Genomic DNA, 14,336 nt, shown 5'->3' with positions numbered 1-14,336 from the left:
GCTTCCAAATCAGCTTCTCACCAGCCTTACTAACCTGGGCAAAATTCCTCAGGTACCCTTGAGTCTATTTGAGTTCCTTCCTTAGTATATTGTTTTTGCTTCCTTGCTGTAGACTACTTGAATGTTTTCTGGGTCGATGGAACTTCTACTAGAATCTCTTCAGAAGACACTTTATCAGGTAATAATTCGTCAACAGACAGTCAATTAGGTAGGTGTGAACTGGACGGAAAATCGAACCAGAACCCATTTGGGTCTGCTTATGTCCTCCTGTTTCGTACTATTGAAGGCATACTTCAATCTCACCAGAATCTCATCCCAACGGGTCTTGTTAGTTGTATCTTATTAGTACAGGACGAAAATTCCGACTCTCCCTCTAAAGGAACAAGGTACTGAGTAAGTTAAATAACTGGTAGAACGCCTCACCTCTAACCTAAAACTAAACCACCGAGAAACTTTAGAAGTGAACGCAGGAGAGTTACGACAACAGAATCTTACGTGGATCAAAGGTGTGAAACAAGCGATCAGTCGCGTTATCACTGCCTGCATCGTGTCTGCACGGTTGAGAAATAGCCAAGGAAACCTCCAAAAGGCATCCACGTAAACAAATTTGTACTTTAAACTTCCTGGCAAATTAAAACTGTGTGCCGGACCGAGACTCGAACTCGGGACCTTTGCCTTTCGCGGGCAAGTGCTCTACCAACTGAGCCACCCAAGCACTACTTACGCCCCGTCCTCACAGCTTTACTTCTGCCAGTACCTCGCCTCCTACCTTCCAAACTTTACAGAAGCTCTCCTGCGAACCTTGCAGAACTAGCACTCCTGAAAGAAATGATATTGCGGAGACATGGCTTAGCCGCAGCCTGGGGGATGTTTCCAGAATGTGTGGTAGAGCACTTGCCCGCGAAAGGCAAAGGTCCAGAGTTCGAGACTCGGTCCGGCACACAGTTTTAATCGACCAGGAAGTTTCATATCAGCGCACACTCCGCTGCAGAGTGAAAATCTCATTCTGGAAACATCCCCCAGGCTGTGGCTAAGCCATGTCTCCGCAATATCCTTTGTTTCAGGAGTGCTAGTTTTGCAAGGTTCGCAGGACAGCTTCTGTAAAGTTTGGAAGGTAGGAGGCGAGGTACTGGCAAAAGTAAAGCTGTGAGGACGAGGCGTGAGTCGTGCTTTGGTAACTCAGATGGTAGAGCACTTGCCCGCGAAAGGCAAAGGTCCCGAGTTGGAGTCTCGGTCGGGTATACAGTTTTAATTTCCCAGGAAGTTGCATATCAGCGCACACTCCGCTGCAGAGTGAAAATCTCATTCTGGAAATTTGTACTTGTTTCCCGAAGAAATCGACAAAATTGCCCCACAAAATCTACATATATCCTTTTTATTTGGTTCTTTGATGGCTGCAAATCCCACACACCCCTGTTCGGTGTCCAGAGATGTATAACATATCACTTACGCTGTGCTGCTACCAACCACCTAAAGTTATTTTAGTTCAAGGGACTCTGGTCAGTTAGAAATCTTGAGATTTTCAATTTTTGTCTATTTCATTGGTGATCACAATAAATAAGTAATAATAAATAAATAAGGTACATGGTATTTGATGACTGCTTAGGGCTCTAGCTATCATTCCTGAAAGCCACTCATTGGTGCATTTCTATGTTTATTGAGTTATTATCGTTCTATACCATTTTTATCCTCAAGTATCAGGCCATCATATTCTACACAGTTAAATAACAAATAAATACAGTATGGCACTACTCATATCTCGCTATTCATTACCATATTACATTTGTTCAGATTGTCAGTTGCTTCTGATTTATATAACTAAAAATTAGTTTGGCTAGTATTAAAATAACGTTAACATAAAAACGGTATATTATCCGTAAGCTTTGATACCGTCACTAGATTAAGCGTGAAGAGGTGCATCAGTTGACCAGGTCAAGTTTATTAAGTTACGGTTTTCCAGTTCAAATGGCTCTGAGCACTATGGGACTAAACATCTGTGGTCATCAGTCCCCTAGAACTTAGAACTACTTAAACCTAACTAACCTAAGGACATCACACAAATCCATGCCCGAGGCAGGATTCGAACCTGCGACCGTAGCAGTCGCGCGGTTCCGAACTGCGCGCCTAGAACCGCTAGACCACCGCGGCCGGCGCATTTCCAGATATTTGTTTGGTAACTGAAGATAATAACGCCATGCGTTCAGTTAATTGCCTCTAATGCTGTCTAGATATATGCAAAATGTCAATTTTTTCATGAGTTATGCCCTAATACCTCCCTTATGGATTCCTTTAAAATAATTGCCCTATATTTAATATTTTTTAGATATAATCTTTTATGCGGGAAAGGGAAAACTAGTGTTTGTTAGGTGTAGTGAAGGTAATAACGCCACCTTGGATTTTTCACACATTTATGATGTCCACTGTACCATACATTAGTCAAAAAGGAAAAAAAAATGCATAATTGTAACCACTAATCGAAGTGGTACTTACAACCATTATGGAAACAACGCGAAGTTGAAGCGCACATTGAACTTCTAATTCAGAGACTTTTAAGTTCAGCACAGTCATCTTTGCACAGTATATCCAGCCCTGATTTTTTTTTTTTTCACAGAGCCATTACCATATGTTTCGTGATACCATGCTTTACACTGTGTGGTCTGAATGCGACCTTTGTTTCTCGTTTTCTTGTAGGAGTATCCACCACATCACTACAGTCACTGTATTAAGGTACAGATCCTTATTATTGTATATGGAGGCTGCTTTGATTGGGGTTTTATTGCCAGCATTTCCAAGATCCGATGTTGATGCTGCTGATGAATCAGTATTAGACAACTCTCTATAGAGAACTGTTGCTTTGCATTAAGTGACCTTATGGCAGCTTTCCTCTCTATCTTTGGAGTTGCTGTTAGTTTCTGAACTGCTGATTTCTCAGGAGTCACCTCCCCGAGAACTGGCAACTGATTTCAGCAATTGGCCTCTTAGACACAGAACTCGGTGTTAATAACGTTTCTGAGGAAACATTCGAGCTGTGTGGAAGAACTACAGTTGCTCTAAACACAGAAGTAGCAGTAGCAGTAGTAGGATTTACGGCTCGGCACCATACTTCTAAAATTAGTTTCGGAACTTACAGCATCCCAAGAGATCGTCCTGGATTCTAACGACGGAAACTGTCAACAGCCTCAGTCCAGTAGACTTTAACATATTTCAAAAGACGCTTGTCCAGTGGCTGGAGCTCATAACTGCAATGGGCGGGAAGGCAGATACGTATTTCTTCTGCCAAATGCTGTTCGTTGGCATCCACGTGACTTCTACGGCCGTCAAAGATAACCAATCAGTTTCCAGAAGACCGGTACTGGTTTAAATTTCTTTGGTGTCATGGAAAATGTGCAGCCAGTTGGCAAATCATCTTCGAACTCCTTCTTTGCATGGCACCTTTGTAAAGGATCAAGGGCGGAATCTATATATCAGCAGCGTTACGACATACAACAACTGCAATTGTTTCTGCTTGTTCTCCATGTTCTGCCTTATTCAGTCTTTTACTGCCCTCTCAAGCGACAACTTCGTCGGCCCCACTGAAAATTACTTAAAGATCAGTTTCGTCCACATTATAAGTTTGATGTGACAACCGTGCAGTTTGACGTACACCGAAGACAAAAGATAAAAAAAATGCTTCGCTGTCTGCATACCGAATGACATAATTCTGCCATAACGTACATTTTCACCCTTCCTACGAACAAAGTCCCAATTACACTTTAGAATTCATTTAAATTAAAATCTTCCTGCTTGATCGTCAGAGAAAGGCGTTTTTATGCCCAATACTGTGCTGATTTCAGTTACCTTCTTGTGTAGAAGCTTTTTTTGGTCGCACCAAAACTCACTTGCTGCAGTCTAACAACTCTATCTTTAAGTTCTTTTCCATTGTTGGGATTCAGTTCGGGATTACAGAAAAGTTTCGTAGTTGGTGTCTTCCCTTCATCCTTGTTGAGCCAATCTCGAAGAGTTCTTCGTGAGTTAAATGTCCTTGCAACCTCCAAAACAGTAATTTAAGATTTCACTGCTTCAATGGCCTTTGCACAAAGATTTTAGCTGGTTTACCCTTAACGTCACCTAGATGAAAAAAAAATTACAGAAATGGTGTTATTACCTGCAGGTGTCTTACTAGAGTTTCTATCAATTGTACTAACTACATTTAAAGATTTTAAAATCTATTTATGTGCTTTAATATACCGAAGAATGTAATTTAATCACGTAGTTATCGAAACTCTAAATGACAATGAAGTTGGAAAGTTATACATAGCTCTATTAACTCACGGGAAATATTCAGCGTCAATAAAAAGCGAACTGTCAGCATGCGACCTCACTCTGACGAATGTCCAACTCACATTGAGGTTGTGATTACTACTAGGACGCTACAAGCACATAGTGGAAGCTCACCCTCCCCTTCGTTATTCTTTACTTACACGGTGCTGCCACAGTCGGAATATTTCCAAACTAGCGATTAAACAGCACATGGCGTTAAAACCTGCACTGCGTTATTACCTTCAGATACCCTAAGCGCGTTAGCACTAAATCCATTAATTGTTTATGTCTACACTTTTATACAGCGTCCAGCAGAAAGACTTCCCTTGTTTCAAACAGTAGGAAAACAAGCAATGATACAGAGAAATCCTTTAATTGTGAACAGCAAATAGCATACCATTTTGCATTAGCTGGTTTTCAAAATTATGTCAGGTAGAAGGCATCCTCCATTTCTGACAAAGAGCCGAAGCATTTCCCAGAAGTACTCTATAGTTCTTCGTGCCATTTCCGGTGGAGTGGCAACCACATCCTGAGCGATTATCATTTGCTCTTGACCCTTCATGTGTCGCAATAAAAAATAAGGTGATAAAACAGGCGACTCTGGAGCCTAAGTATTGTCTCCTTACGAAGAGATAATACATGTTGGGAAGGTGATTGTCGGCTGCCAGTAAGTAATGTATAACATTCATGTTTGAACCGTCAGCTGTTTTTATTTTAAACCAAAATATCCACCGGTTTCGGTACTGGACCATCTTCATGGATGAGGATTAAAACGGTTTAAGCCACCATATTGCATTAGTCATTACTTAAAATGAGTACTGCAAGTCATGAATGTAAATATACTATGTGATCAAAACTATCGGGACACCTGGCTCAAAATGACATACAATTTCGTGGCGCCCCCATCGGTAATGCTGAAATTCAGTATGATGCTGGCCCACCTTTAGCCTTGATGACAGCTTCCAATCTCGCCAGCATACGTTCAGTCATGTGCTGGAAGGTTTCTTGGGAAATGGCCGCCCATTCTTCAAGAAGTGCCGCGCTGAGGAGAGGTATCGATATTGGTCGGTGAGGCCTGGCACGAAGTCGGCGTTCCAAAACATCCCAAAGTTGTTCTTTAGGATTCAGGTCAGGTCTTTGTTTAGGCCAGTTCCATTACAGGAATGTTATTGTCGTGTAACCGCTTCGCCACAAGCCGTGCATTATGAACAGGTGCTCGATCGTGCTGAAAGATCCAAACGCCGTCCCCGAATTTCTCTTCAACTGTGGGAAGCAAGAATGTACTTAAAACATCAATGTAGGCCTATGCTGTGATAGTGCCACGCAAAACAACAAGGGGTGCAACCCCCTCCATGAAAAACACGATCACACCTTAACACCACCTCCTCCCAATTTTACTATTGGCACTACGCACGCTGGCAGGTAACGTTCACCGGGCATTCGCGTTACCCACACCCTGCCATCGGATCGCCACATTGTCTACGGTGATTCGTCACTCCACACAACGTTTTTACACTGTTCAATCGTTCAATGTTTACGCTCCTTACACTAAGAGAGGCGTCGTTTGGCATTCACTGGCATGATGTGTGGCTTATGAGTAGCCGCTCGACCAGGAAATCCTAGGTTTCTCACCTCCCGCCTAACTGTCATAGTACTTGCAGTGGATCCTGATGCAATTTGAAATTTCTGTATTATGGTCTGGATAAATGTCTTCCTATTTCACATTACAACCCTTTTCAAGTGTCTGCGATCTTGTCAGTAAACAGACGAGATCGGCCTGTACGCTTCTGTGCTGCACGTGTCCCTAGTGGACATAGTGATGTTTAGGAGTGTGGAAATCTCGCGTACAGACGTATGACACAAGTGGCACACAATCACCTGACCACGTTCAAAGTCTTTGAGTTCCGCGGAGCGCCCCATTCTGCTCTGTCACGATGTCTAATGACTACTGAGGTCGCTGATACGGAGTACCCGTCAGTAGGTGGCAGCACAATGCACCTAATATGAAAAACGTACTTTTTTGGAGGTGTCCGGATACTTCTGATCACATAGTGTACATGGGACAGGACTTTAAAAACAAACACACGAATACTAAATTATGCAGAGCAGTACTGGTGGCTTAAACCATTTCAACCCTCATCCGTCAAGACGGTCAAAACCGATACCAGTAGATATTAGCGTTTAAAATAAAAACACTCGATGGTTCCAATATGCACTTCATACAACAGAGAAGACGTCTAGGAAGCAATTCTCTAAAAATTTGTAGAGGATGCGGTAAGTGTGAGCTGTGGCCCCATCTTGTTGGAACCACAGTTCTCCCTCTACATGCTCCCTGACGAACTGGTTAACTCAGGCTGGCGGAAGGTCTCCATCATGTGACAGCTGTGATTTGTATTAAGCATCATCGTTACGCCATATTTCCTGAAAAAATACGGACCCCAACACTAAATTCAGCAATGGGCACAAAAGTGTGTCACGCTGGTTCAGAAGTTGTCTCTGCTGGAGTTCCTGATGGTTTTTCTGCTAGCTAGTAGCAGGAAGTCTGTTTATTTACAGTGACTGACAAGTGGAGGTGGGCCTTATCAGAAGAAATCAAAACATCACCATGAGGAATGCCCTGAACATTTTCCTAACACACAGCTCTACAAGTTTCAAAATCTCTCTTCTTGGGTAGCCATTATTTAGTATGGACGCATGTGAAGATCTCTGTGCAGGTTTCCTTTTACTCTTCTATCAGAAAATAGCAGGGCAGCTGGATGTTCAAGGGGAGTGGGAACGTCCTATCCCGACGATGTTTGAAGTTACTTGGCTTCCCAGTATTTCAGGAACCACTGTAGCCATTGACATGAAACTTTTACATGACATTAAACTGTATATACTGAGTCCACCGAACTACAATAATTACATTTCAGCCACTGCTTTCAGAAATACAATTTTTTAATCACACAGTTAAAATTTTGTGTACTTTTTTGTACGTTATCGTAAATAATTTTAATTATGCATAACATTATTTTGTTCTTTTAGTTTAGTTGACTCAGGATATATATATTATTACTCCCTGAAAAGTTGATTACTCTACTCGAAGTGGGTTCTGATATTAAGAGAAAAATGCAACAGAAAATGAAAATCTTCAGGAACGGCTTCTAAAGGTTAAAAAGACTGTAACTCACTTAATATATGCTTAATTTTTTTTATTTTTAGTCACTCAGAAGCCCCCTGCACCATACTATATATCATCCGCTTTATCTTTTTCCAAGATTTTCTTATTTCTGGACTCTTTAGTGGCCAACTGTGCTGCATACTCCGCTTTATCAATGCAAACCTTCTCCATCCGTTCAAGTTCTCTGATGCAGTTTGCTCCTTGGTTAATTCCCATATGCTGTAGCACTTTCACCCTAACAATGTTGCCATCATCAAAAGCAATAACAGCATCACTGACTCCCACTTTAGTGTCTTCATTCCAACAAAAACATTTTTTGGTAAGCGAGTCCATATACGATTATTGAACGACCCATTGGGATTTTGAGTCTGACCATGCAGACACTTCTTCAGTATATCCGGATTTGCCAGGTCTCTATAAATAGGTTTTACGATATTCATGACTACTCCTGGGATGGAATGTCTACAGCTGTATGAACTGTTTGAGTACTGGGCATAGTGGTAATTGTATCATGAATCCTGTCCATAAGGTGGTGTACTGGTTTCTCATCAGTTGACAGTCTGTGGAAGAAGGTAGCCCATACTGTCTGCTTCATTTTCAACAAATCCTCAGTATAATATCTAATGGCCATCCAATAATACTCATGTAGTTCATCAATCATATTGTCTGTCAGCCTGCCTCTTTTGGTTTTACCGTCAGGGAGTTTCTAGTCTCTCAAATTTTGTTTCAAATTCCTCAACCTGGTGCCCATCATCTTCTGTTTTGTGATAATCCTATCACTATATGGCTGAGCTACTACTACTATTGTTATATGCTTTTGAGGCTCCATCACCTAAGAACTTAATGTAACAAACTCCCCTTTCTTTCACAGATCGACTGAAAATTTCAATAGCTACAGAAGCCTCCATAGCACCACTTGTTCCTTCAAGATTTATGTCACAGATAAGCCCTTCGTCATTCCTGATTTACACTTACAACAGTGTTTGGCTAAAATCTTGAAATCTATTACCTTTACAGTATCCACACTGGTCACCATAGCGACAGAATTCTTAGAAATGTAACTGCACTTCTGCCAAGTGCCATCAAAAGCTACTGGTATGTCAGTCATACCATCATTAGTTTCAACAGCTTCGTTTGCAGCCAACTTCATTGGCTCAAATGTAACAGATTCCACAGGAGCTCCAATAAATCCTACATACTTGTCACTTTTACAAGGTGGGCGTGGCATATTCATCACGGCACACATTGTTTCTGCTCCAGTGTTTCCTTTGTCAATAGCTTTTAATCCACAAAACCATATAACATTTGCTTCAAAATAATCATTTGTACACTTACTAGAAATCCAAAATGAATAAGGCACAATTTAAGATACGTTTCCTGGCTACTCCATTCGATACCCCACTGTCTTCATGTCGGGGACAGTCTGATAAAACAGGGTAGTCTGATGAATCAGGGTATAGTACTTTTCTCATATGGTATGTGCTGCCATCTCCCAGTAAACATAGTAACCTCATCCAATCTCAATGACCTTCATTCTTAGAGTAGCTGCAGTCTGTTGAAAGCAACAGTGAGTTCTCTCGGTGAAGAAATATATTTTTACAGTGTTGTGTTGTAATATTTGACTGTGAATTGTGCGTTTATATTTGAAGACTGTAAATTAAGTATGATAGAAGTTAAACGTTGTCTGTACTACCGATCGTTGAGTGCTTCAAAATGTTTGTCCCGCTGTCGAAATCAACTTGTTCTTCATATGGCGTTGTCGGATAAAACAGGGTGCCACTAAATTTGATAGAACAGGGTAGTACCCCGTTTTATCGAATTGATTTACAAATCACGTCTGCGATTTTCAAATTAGTTATTTAGTTTGTTCAATTAGAAAATTTATTATCATTATTATTCAGAGGATCTAACTTAAATTTTGCCATAATTATGACGCCTTATAAGAGGAAAATTGATAGACAGTCATGGAGTCAAAAGAGAATAAAAGAAACTGTAGCTGCAGTTTTGGCCCAAACAATGGGCTATTTGAAAGGATCAAAGTCCTTCAGGGTTCCACAGAGTACTCTGCAAGCACGTGTAATAAAGGCTCGGAGTGGAAAGTTTTTAGAGCAGGGGCCGGTAGGAATCCTTCACGTGTGCGGTGCACTTGCTCGTGTGCAGTTAACAGGTGTTCTGCATGCACTCGGGGGCAAGCTGGACACCCGCCTCTCCTCCCCCCCCCCGCCCCATACCGCTTCACGGCTTCTTCCTCTGTAATGCGTTTTGTTTCCTAGCTTGCTTTATTGAATGAAGGAATAAGGTTAGTAGGAGCACTTGAAAGAAATCATGGTTTGAAAGAGTGCCTATTACCTACGATACGTTTTATTTAATGATCACAGGTGGAGTTTACAATACGTTTAATGTCTGGAAGACATTTCACAATTTAGCTGATTTTCTTCTTGCAAACTTGTGTTCAATGCATTCATGTGGCCAGTTAATGTCCACTAAAAATGCAAGGTCGGCAACGCACTCTGCATCTTCTACCTTGGGATCGTACCTTCCTTTGTCTTTTAAAAACTGATTTATTGGTATTCTCAGCTCAATAAATCTTTTGAGTACATTACCGCGGCTAAGCCAGCGGCCTTCACTGTGGTATGGTATGTCACTGTACTCTTCCCCAATTTCGGCTAAATATGTGTGAAACTGTCTATATGTAAGCCCGTGGGATCTCAAATAATTAACTGCCCGAAAAACCACTTGCATGACGTCCACCAGTTTTGTTCCTTTTCCACAGAGCACTTCTTGGTGCAAAACGCAGTGGATGCTGTACAATGATTCCACTGTACGCTGTAGCTTTTTTCTTAGTACTCCTACAAATCCCATTGGTTCTCCTTTCACTGCAGGTGCTCCGTCTGTTGCCACTGTCACCAGACGTTCCCAATTTAAACCAGCTGAATCGACAGCTTCTTCAACGGCTTTTAGGATATCCGCGCCGGTGGTCGTGCTTTATAAAGATGTCATATCTACAAAATCCTCTGTTATGTATAGAGCAGTGTCCACGCCCGACATAAATCACTAATTGCGCGGTGTCTGAAATATCTGAGGACTCATCAACTGCGATGGAAAATGAAATTAAACTCCTGCACTGCACTCCTTAATTGACGGTAAACGTCACTTGCCATGGCACTTATACGACGACTTACAGTCCGCCGTGAAAGAATGATAGCTCGAAACTGATTTGCATTCAGTCGGCAAAGTAAATCAAAATGGTTCAAATGGCTCTGAGCACTGTGGGCCTTAACATCTGAAATCATCAGTTCCCTACAACTTAGAACTACTTACACCTAACTAATCTAAGGACATCACACACATCCATGCCCGAGGCAGGATTCGAACCTGCGACTGTAGCGGTCGCACGGTTCCAGACTGAAGCGCCTAGAACCGCACGGCCACATCTGCCGGCAAAGTAAATCAACAGCGTCACTGATGCACTCCTTTATAAACTCACCTTCCGCAAATGGTTTTCCAGCTCGCTATGTTAAACGCTAACTGGAAAACCATTTGCGGAAGGTGAGTTTATAAAGGAGTGCATCAGTGCAAATGGTTTTCCAGCTCGCTATGTTAAACGCGCCCCCCCCCCATGAACCATGGACCTTGCCGTTGGTGGGGAGGCTTGCGTGCCTCAGCGATACAGATAGCCGTACCGTAGGTACAACCACGACGGAGGGGTATCTGTTGAGAGGCCAGACAAACGTGTGGTTCCTGAAGAGGGGCAGCAGCCTTTTCAGTAGTTGCAAGGGCAACAGTCTGGATGATTGACTGATCTGGCCTTGTAACAATAACCAAAACGGCCTTGCTGTGCTGGTACTGCGAACGGCTGAAAGCAAGGGGAAACTACGGCCGTAATTTTTCCCGAGGGCATGCAGCTTTACTGTATGATTAAATGATGATGGCGTCCTCTTGGGTAAAATATTCCGGAGGTAAAATAGTCCCCCATTCGGATCTCCGGGCGGGGACTACTCAAGAGGATGTCGTTATCAGTAGAAGGAAAACTGGCGTTCTACGGATCGGAGCGTGGAATGTCAGATCCCTTAATCGGGCAGGTAGGTTAGAAAATTTAAAAAGGGAAATGGATAGGTTAAAGTTAGATATAGTGGGAATTAGTGAAGTTCGGTGGCAGGAGGAACAAGACTTCTGGTCAGGTGACTACAGGGTTATAAACACAAAGTCAAATAGGGGTAATGCAGGAGTAGGTTTAATAATGAATAGGAAAATAGGACTGCGGGTAAGCTACTACAAACAGCATAGTGAACGCATTATTGTGGCCAAGATAGATACGAAGCCCACGACTACTACAGTACTACAAGTTTATATGCCAACTAGCTCTGCAGATGACAAAGAAATTGAAGAAATGTGTGATGAAATAAAAGAAATTATTCAGATAGTGAAGGGAGACGAAAATTTAATAGTCATTGGTGACTGGAATTCGAGTGTAGGAAAAGGGAGAGAAGGAAACGTAGTAGGTGAATATGGATTGGGGCTAAGAAATGAAAGAGGAAGCCGCCTGGTACAATTTTGCACAGAGCACAACTTAATCATAGCTAACACTTGGTTTAAGAATCATGATAGAAGGTTGTATACATGGAAGAACCCTGGAGACACTAAAAGGTATCAGATAGATTATATAATGGTAAGACAGAGATTTAGGAACCAGGTTTTAAATTGTAAGACATTTCCAGGGGCAGATGTGGACTCCGACCACAATCTATTGGTTATGACCTGTAGATTAAAACTGAAGAAACTGCAAAAAGGTGGGAACTTAAGGAGATGGGACCTGGATAAACTTAAAGAACCAGAGGTTGTACAGAGTTTCAGTGAGAGAATAAGGGAACAATTGACAGGAATGGGGGAAAGAAATACAGTAGAAGAAGAATGGGTAGCTTTGAGGGATGAAGTAGTGAAGGCAGCAGAGGATCAAGTAGGTAAAAAGACGAGGGCTAGTAGAAATCCTTGGGTAACAAAAGAAATATTGAATTTAATTGATGAAAGGAGAAAATATAAAAATGCAGTAAATGAAGCAGGCAAAAAGGAATACAAACGTCTCAAAAATGAGATCGACAGGAAGTGCAAAATGTCTAAGCAGGGATGGCTAGAGGACAAATGTAAGGATGTAGAGGCGCATCTCACTTGGGGTAAGATAGATACTGCCTACAGGAAAATTAAAGAGACTTTTGGAGATAAGAGAACCACTTGTATGAACATCAAGAGCTCAGATGGAAACCCAGTTCTAAGCAAAGAAGGGAAAGCAGAAAGGTGGAAAGAGTATGTAGAGGGTCTATACAAGGGCGATGCACTTGAGGACAATATTATGGAAATGGGAGAGGATGTAGATGAAGATGAAATGGGAGATACGATACTGCGTGAAGAGTTTGACAGAGCACTGAAAGCCCTGAGTCGAAAAAAGGTCTCCGGAGTAGACAACATTCCATTGGAACTACTGACGCCTTGGGAGAGCCAGTCCTGACAAAACTCTACCATCTGGTGAGCAAGATGTATGAAACAGGCGAAATACCCTCAGACTTCAAGAAGAATATAATAATTCCAATCCCAAAGAAAGCAGGTGTTGACAGATGTGAAAATTACCGAAAAATCAGTTTAATAAGCCACAGCAGCAAAATACTAACACGAATTCTTTACAGGCGAATGGAAAAACTGGTAGAAGCCGACCTCGGGGAAGATCAGTTTGGATTCCGTAGAAATACTGGAACACGTGAGGCAATACTGACCTTACGACTTATCTTAGAAGAAAGATTAAGGAAAGGCAAACCTACGTTTCTAGCATTTGTAGACTTAGAGAAAGCTTTTGACAATGTTGACTGGAATACTCTCTTTCAAATTCTAAAGGTGGCGGGGGTAAAATACAGGGAGCGAAAGGCTATTTACAATTTGTACAGAAACCAGATGGCAGTTATAAGAGTCGAGGGACATGAAAGGGAAGCAGTGGTTGGGAAGGGAGTAAGACAGGGTTGTAGCCTCTCCCCGATGTTATTCAATCTGTATATTGAGCAAGCAGTAAAGAAAACAAAAGAAAAATTCGGGGTAGGTATTAAAATCCATGGAAAAGAAATAAAAACTTTGAGGTTCGCCGATGACATTGTAATTCTGTCAGAGACAGCAAAGGACTTGGAAGAGCAGTTGAACGGAATGGATGGTGTCTTGAAGGGAGGATATAAGATGAACATCAACAAAAACAAAACGAGAATAATGGAATGTAGTCGAATTAAGTCGGGTGATGTTGAGGGTATTAGATTAGGAAATGAGACACTAAAAGTAGTAAAGGAGTTTTGCTATTTGGGGAACAAAATTACTGATGATGGTCGAAGTAGAGAGGATATAAAATGTAGACTGGCAATGGCAAGGAAAGCGTTTCTGAAGAAGAGAAAGTTGTTAACATCGAGTATAGATTTAAGTGTCAGGAAGTCGTTTCTGAAAGTATTTGTATGGAGTGTAGCCATGTACGGAAGTGAAACATGGACGGTAAATACACTCCTGGAAATTGAAATAAGAACACCGTGAATTCATTGTCCCAGGAAGGGGAAACTTTATTGACACATTCCTGGGGTCACATACATCACATGATCACACTGACAGAACCACAGGCACATAGACACAGGCAACAGAGCATGCACAATGTCGGCACTAGTACAGTGTATATCCACCTTTCGCAACAATGCAGACTGCTATTCCCCCATGGAGACGATCGTAGAGATGCTGGATGTAGTCCTGTGGAACGGCTTGCCATGCCATTTCCACCTGGCGCCTCAGTTGGACCAGTGTTCGTGCTGGACGTGCAGACCGCGTGAGACGACGCTTCATCCAGTCCCAAACATGCTCAATG

This window comes from Schistocerca cancellata, chromosome 8, assembly GCF_023864275.1.
Source record: "Schistocerca cancellata isolate TAMUIC-IGC-003103 chromosome 8, iqSchCanc2.1, whole genome shotgun sequence".
Lineage (NCBI taxonomy): Eukaryota > Metazoa > Arthropoda > Insecta > Orthoptera > Acrididae > Schistocerca > Schistocerca cancellata.
The sequence above is the reverse complement of the archived record's forward strand: the minus strand, read 5'-3'. Positions refer to the sequence as shown.